This window comes from Azolla caroliniana, unplaced genomic scaffold (assembly GCF_043228905.1).
Source record: "Azolla caroliniana isolate FFs.n. ecotype wild unplaced genomic scaffold, voAzoCaro1.0.p SCAF_10, whole genome shotgun sequence".
NCBI lineage: Eukaryota > Viridiplantae > Streptophyta > Polypodiopsida > Salviniales > Salviniaceae > Azolla > Azolla caroliniana.
The window spans coordinates 17,814,013-17,820,327 of NW_028230445.1; the positions used below are offsets into that span (position 1 = coordinate 17,814,013).

The 6,315-nt window shown below is 39.8% G+C and overlaps 1 long non-coding RNA gene across 1 annotated transcript in view; it reads left to right on the plus strand.

Annotated features, from left to right (window-relative positions):
• Positions 1-5,437, plus strand: part of LOC147859299 (uncharacterized) — a 28,582-nt gene extending 23,145 nt beyond the window's left edge. The window contains exon 2 of the long non-coding RNA XR_015530305.1: positions 5,264-5,437. This is a non-coding gene — a long non-coding RNA (uncharacterized LOC147859299). The remainder of the gene's footprint in view (positions 1-5,263) is intronic.
• The last annotated feature ends 878 nt before the right edge of the window (positions 5,438-6,315 follow it).

A 6,315-nucleotide genomic window follows, 5' to 3' on the forward strand; every position in this document is an offset into this window, starting at 1 on the left:
GCTATCCTAGTAGCTAATTAGTTGTCCTAGTAGCTAATTAGCTATCATGGTAGTTAATTAGCTGTCGTAGTAGCTAATTAGCTATCATGGTAGCTAATTAGCTATTCTAGTAGCTAATTAGCTATCATGGTAGCTAATTAGCTGTCGTAGTAGCTAATTAGCTATCATGGTAGCTAATTAGCTGTCCTAGTAGCTAATTGGTTGTCCTAGTAGCTAATTAGCTATCATGGTAGCTAATTAGCTATTCTAGTAGCTAATTAGCTATCATGGTGGCTAATTAGCTGTCGTAGTAGCTAATTAGCTATCATGGTAGCTAATTAGCTGTCCTAGTAACTAATTAGTTGTCCTAGTAGCTAATTAGCTATCATGGTAGCTAATTAGCTGCTCTAGTAGCTAATTAGCTATCATGGTGGCTAATTAGCTTTCCTAGTAACTAATTAGCTATCATGGTAGCTAATTAGCTTGTCTAGTAGCTAATTAGCTATCATGGTGGCTAATTAGCTTTCCTAGTAACTATTTAGCTATCATGGTAGCTAATTAGCTGGTCTAGTAGCTAATTAGCTATCGTGGTAGCTAATTAGCTGGTCTAGTAGCTAATTAGCTATAATGGTGGCTGATTAGCTTTCCTAGTAACTAATTAGCTATCATGGTAGCTAATTAGCTGGTATAGTAGCTAATTAGCTATCATGGTAGCTAATTAGCTATCACGGTGGCTAATTAGTTGTCCTAGTAACTAATTAACTATCATGGTAGCTAATTAGCTATAATGGTGGCTAATTAGCTATCCTAACTAATTAGCTATCATGGTAGTAGCTATTGAGAGTAGCCAGTTACCTATGTAGTAGCTATCATAGTAGCTAATTAGCTATCATGGTAGCTAATTAGCTATCATGGTAGCTAATTAGCTTTCCTAGTAGCTAATTAGCTGGTAATAACGAAATAGCTAACTAGCTACCATGATAGCTAACTGAGCTAATTAACTTTCCGAGTAGAGTCAAAACAAATGTTGAGATAAATGTAAATACCTGAGGTACATCAAGAAGATGAATGGGATGCTCCTCATATTGATTTCTTCCAACACGTTTCCTGCATAAATCCTTTTTATTGGGTGAAACCCTACTCTCATTAGTCCAAAACATTGTGATTACATCCTTGATTTCAAATGTTATGGGTGTCATTGGCTTACATCTTGTAGTTAGCTTTAGTAGACTAGTTCCTTCACCCGAGGAAATTATACGGTTCATTGTATTGTACACTGTTTTTCTACTAACACCAATTACCTTAGATAGCTCACTGATGTTTATATCGTCAACATCACTATTAAGTAACATCATTAGACTAGACCTTTTTAAGACAAGATCATCTTCTGACCTGCTCATGGATACGAAACTATTACGAAGATTATTTACTAAAATAGATGATGTGTTTGCATTAAGACCATCACAATCAACTAAGTCCTTTATCGATGGATCATTACATATTCCATAAAGTACTACCTTCTTTTCTTCATTGCTGATGTGCTTGGTTTGAACATTGAAATAGTCTACAACCTTTCTCTCTATGATGGTAGTCGCATTACTTACATTCTCAGCTAAACTATCCTTACCTTTACTGAGTGTGGCTTTCGTATCCTTCAACAATTGACGATGTTTCCTTTTTTTTTCTGCCCAATAGTTTCGTATGGCTTGTTGTGTCCTGATAACATCATCCCTATCCTTATGATCATTGAGGGGTAATTCTAAACACCCTTCTTCCCCTTCCATTTGGCTAGACATGTTAAAACCCTAAATTTCCAGAAAAAAAAACAAGTATTAAAGATGGCTATGGGCAACAACAATACACAAAAATATTCCACACAATACACAAGATTAGACACAACAATACACAAGATAATCAATAGACAGAAAAGTTATTGCAATCCAAGACCGAACAGTAGAGGATTTCACTCTGTTGGATCCAACAGTTGAGGAGGCGATCCAAGACCGACTAATGGCAACAACTGAGTGTAGAATGTTGCCGTTGGATGAGTGAACTCCGTCAAATCGAAATGTGGAAGCAATCCGGGACTGGACAGTAGTGGCAACTGAGTATAGAATGATGGCAATGGAGGAGAGAACCCCGTCAGATTGAACAGTTACCGATGATGCTTGAAACGCACATAGAAGGCACTTGAGAATAGAGTGGCATAGAGAAGAGAACCCCGTCAGATTGAACAGTTACCAATGATGCTTGAAACGCACAGTAGCGGCCCCTGAGTGAGAGTGGAAAAGAGAAGAGAACCCCGTCAGATTGAACAGTTACCAATGATGCTTGAAACGCACAGTAGCGGCCCCTGAGTGAGAGTGGAAAAGAGAAGAGAACCCCGTCAGATTGAATAGCTCTTTGATTATGCTTGGAACGCACAGTAGCAACCCCTGAGTGTAGAGTGGCAAAGAGAAGAGAACCCCGTCAGATTGAACAGCTCTTTGATGATGCTTGGAACGCACAACAGCGGCCCCTGAGTGTAGAGTGGCATAGAGAAGAGAACCCCCTCAGATTGAACAGCTCTTTGATGATGCTTGGAACGCACAGTAATGGCCCCTGAGTGTAGAGTGGCAAAGAGAAGAGAACCCCCTCAGATTGAACAGCTCTTTGATGATGCTTGGAACGCACAGTAATGGCCCCTGAGTGTAGAGTGGCACAGAGAAGAGAACCCCGTCAGATTGAACAGCTCTTTGATGATGCTTGGAATGCACAGTAGTGGCCCCTGAGTGTAGAGTGTCACAGAGAAGAGAACCCCGTCAGATTGAGCAGCTCTTTGATGATGCTTGGAACGCACAGTAGCGGCCCCTCAGTGTAGAGTGGCGGCAGGTGGACTCGATAGGGTTTAGCAACAGTGGTAGCAACTAACCCACAGTACTCAACTAGAGATGGCCTACGTGATGTGGCAAAGGATCATGCATAATGGACCTAGGAATTCGATATATAATTTATGGTACACATTTATGGTGCACACATCAATTTATGTTGCACATTTATGGCACTCATTTACATATGTAATTAAAACACTCTAGTATTTTCAATGGTAGTTTTTTGCATACTTAATTTATTAATGATGGCTTTTTACTAAAATGACTATTTATCAATGGTAGCTTTTTGCATAGCTAATTAGCTATGTCAAGGACATAGCTAATTGTTTCCACTCGCATGCTTTCACCCATTACTACTAATCAATAGACCAAAATAAAATAAAAAGAAGGAAAATAGATTGGATAGAAGAACCCGTTCCACCCGACCACCCCCGAGCTATGATCAAGACATAGCCAACCTACCACTGACGTCCCATATCGCAAGATATTAGGATGACTAATACCTTGGAAGAGATAACACGATCGTCAAGATGAAAGCCTTGCCCGCACCACCGGTGTCTAAGTCAACAACCTTCCGACATAGTGTGCATATGAGGGTAGCGAAGCCTCATATTTATACCTCTTCCTAGGCCCCTTGAATAAATGTGCCTTTCTAAAAGACTCTCCATTCATTGGTTGTCCAAATCATGATAGTACATGCACCTATCATTCCTTCTATCCAAACACATTAGTCCCTTTTTAACATTAGTGAACATACCCTTCACTTATGTATATATAGTGACCTACCCTCACCTACATTATATGTACATAACAAGGCCCAATTTGGGCGACACGCATGGTGCATAATCATTACTCATCGTGGCTGCATGGGCTACTTGCATGGCGCTTCGCATGGGAGTGGTTGGGACTGAATCGGACTCGGTCAGCCCCACTCCACAATATATGCTAATGCCTTTCTACTTTTCCATAATCTACACCATTCCACCAATACAACTGAGCTTAAATTCTCTTTAAATTGAGTTGGTGTGGTGGGCATATACTCTGAGGTTTGCCGATCCATGATCTTAGGTTCAATAGTGACTATGTAATGTTTTCCTTTCAACATTTTCTCTATCAATATTTGATTGATGTGTTTGTTTGACTCATGAGCTAAATTTGGCCTATGAGTTTAATTTGTTTCAGGCTTTCGATTATGCTCGAGAGCTTATTTTGGCCTAGGCATTTTGTCTGATGTTTATAATGTTTGTTTGTAGAGTCTATAAGTATGGACTTCGTCTTTTTTTACTCTATCGTGAGCTCTATCTATCATGGCCTCCTTTTTTATCTTGAGATCATACTATATAATGAGCCACTTCCTTCTCGTGAGTTTTGTCTAATTCATGAGATTTGCCCATCCTTAACTCTCATAAATTGTGAGCTCATTTCTTTAGTGTGATTGTAATCATTGTCTTGTTTGAGCTTTTTCACGAGCACCACTTAGTCTCTAAAAACCTTCCAATGCCTCCAACATTTTTGGTACTATTCACACCACCCAAAGAACCTTCTCAACTCAACAACCATTTTTTACTCATGAATCCTTGAGCCCTTTCCCATGTGACAACCCTCACCAATTACTCACCCGTTTGACATAAATCATGCAACCACCTCCCCACCCAATGTCGTCATTAGGTCTCTACTCCAAAGACAATTACCTTCCTATGTTCTTGATGTCCTCTTTCCCATTACATTTTTTGACTGGCCTCAACCGTTTTCTCGTATGTAATATTTGGGTGCAAAGAATCGAGATAGATAGTGCACAGACATACAAGAAAACAGGAGTACAGAAAACGAGAGAAATCAGTGACACAAGATGTTTTAACATGGAAAACCCGAAAGGGAAAAAAAACATGTGGAGTCCACAAACTCCAAAACATATCACTATACGGGGAGGAGTACAACAAGGGGATTCAAGGCAACGACCTTTACCTCTTCTTAGTCGATTGACGACTACAGAGTTACACACACTCACACACACACACACACACACTCTCTCTCTCTCTCTCTCTCTCTCTCTCTCTCTCTCTCTCTCTCTGGTTACAAGGGCAACTACCTTTGCTAACGACACAAAATAGTGATCAACTACACTTACATAAAGTTTGCCCTAGTTGTATTTATACTTATACAACTTTCTAGGCCCTATTTATTGACATAGCCCACTTGGGGCACATTTAGACTATTTACAATTATAGTCTCCCAAATCGGTTATATAATCAATTTTCGGCCTTGGCCGAATTATTCATCAACTCCATCTGATTCGACTCTTGCTCTTCCCATCCAGAGGGACATGTTTCCCACCATTAATGAACCCCCATCTTTGAGTGATATATTGTTCTTGTGAGTTTTTACATGGGTGCGAGAGAGAGAGAGAGAGAGAGAGAGAGCTCAGTTGGTAAGGTTGCCCAATGGAGACCAGGTGGTCATGGGTTCAACCCCTACATTCCACAGTGGCATCTAGTGAAATAGAGATATATATGAAGTATATAATAGAGAGGTGAGGAAATTGGGTTTCGAACCCAAGACACAGTGCTTGTAGTGTTATCGACTTACCACTAGGGTAAGCTACTTAAAGAGATTCTATTATCATTTTTGGAGGTCAAATATGACATTTCACGTGATACATGTGAAAGTGAGTAACAACTCTTCATGTTCAAGAACTTTACTAGTGAATGTTGCAATTGAGAGTGCACATTGCGGTTGTGAGAGAAATTTGTGCAAGCATTGGGCTTGATCAAAGATGCATGGAAAGCATGGTTGAATACAATCGAAGGTAGAGAAACTGATCAGAGTGTGATACTCAAGACTCTTAAACTTGTTTAGGGCAAAGTGTGCATTGTTGATCGCTCTCGTCACTTGTGCCTCAACGTATTGTCTCACATCGCAATGCATGTGAGCTAAGTTGCATGAAAGCAATGGTTCGAATGGCAAACAATAGGATAGGCTCTAACATGTATCGATGAGTATGGGTTCCCCATTCCACATCTGTAGTGTAATGTGTGAAGTGTGAGCCTCCACATTTGTCCCATGTCATGATACATTGGCATCGCAAAAATGCATCATTTACAAAGGAATCTAGTGATGCATCATGAAGCAAGTGTGTTGCATCCTATCTATTAAACCATTTTTCCAAATCTTGTATCCAACCAGAACACAAATTTTGGCTTTTATGTATCTTTTGGATCTTTTTGATCGCTTCCCATGCAATTATAGGAAGTCTATGTGAGGGAATTTTTTGAACCGTAAGCATGTATTCAACAACCCTTTTTGTGGCCATGATCTCAATGGGAAGACTTGATTCTCTGTCAAGGAGGAGGAGGGTGTATGGTGTTTGTTTCTTAACTTGTAGAAAACTTTGTAAGAAAATGTTTTTGGACATTTACAAACTCATTCCAAGTAGATTTAAGGATACTACCACCCCATAAAGAAGCAT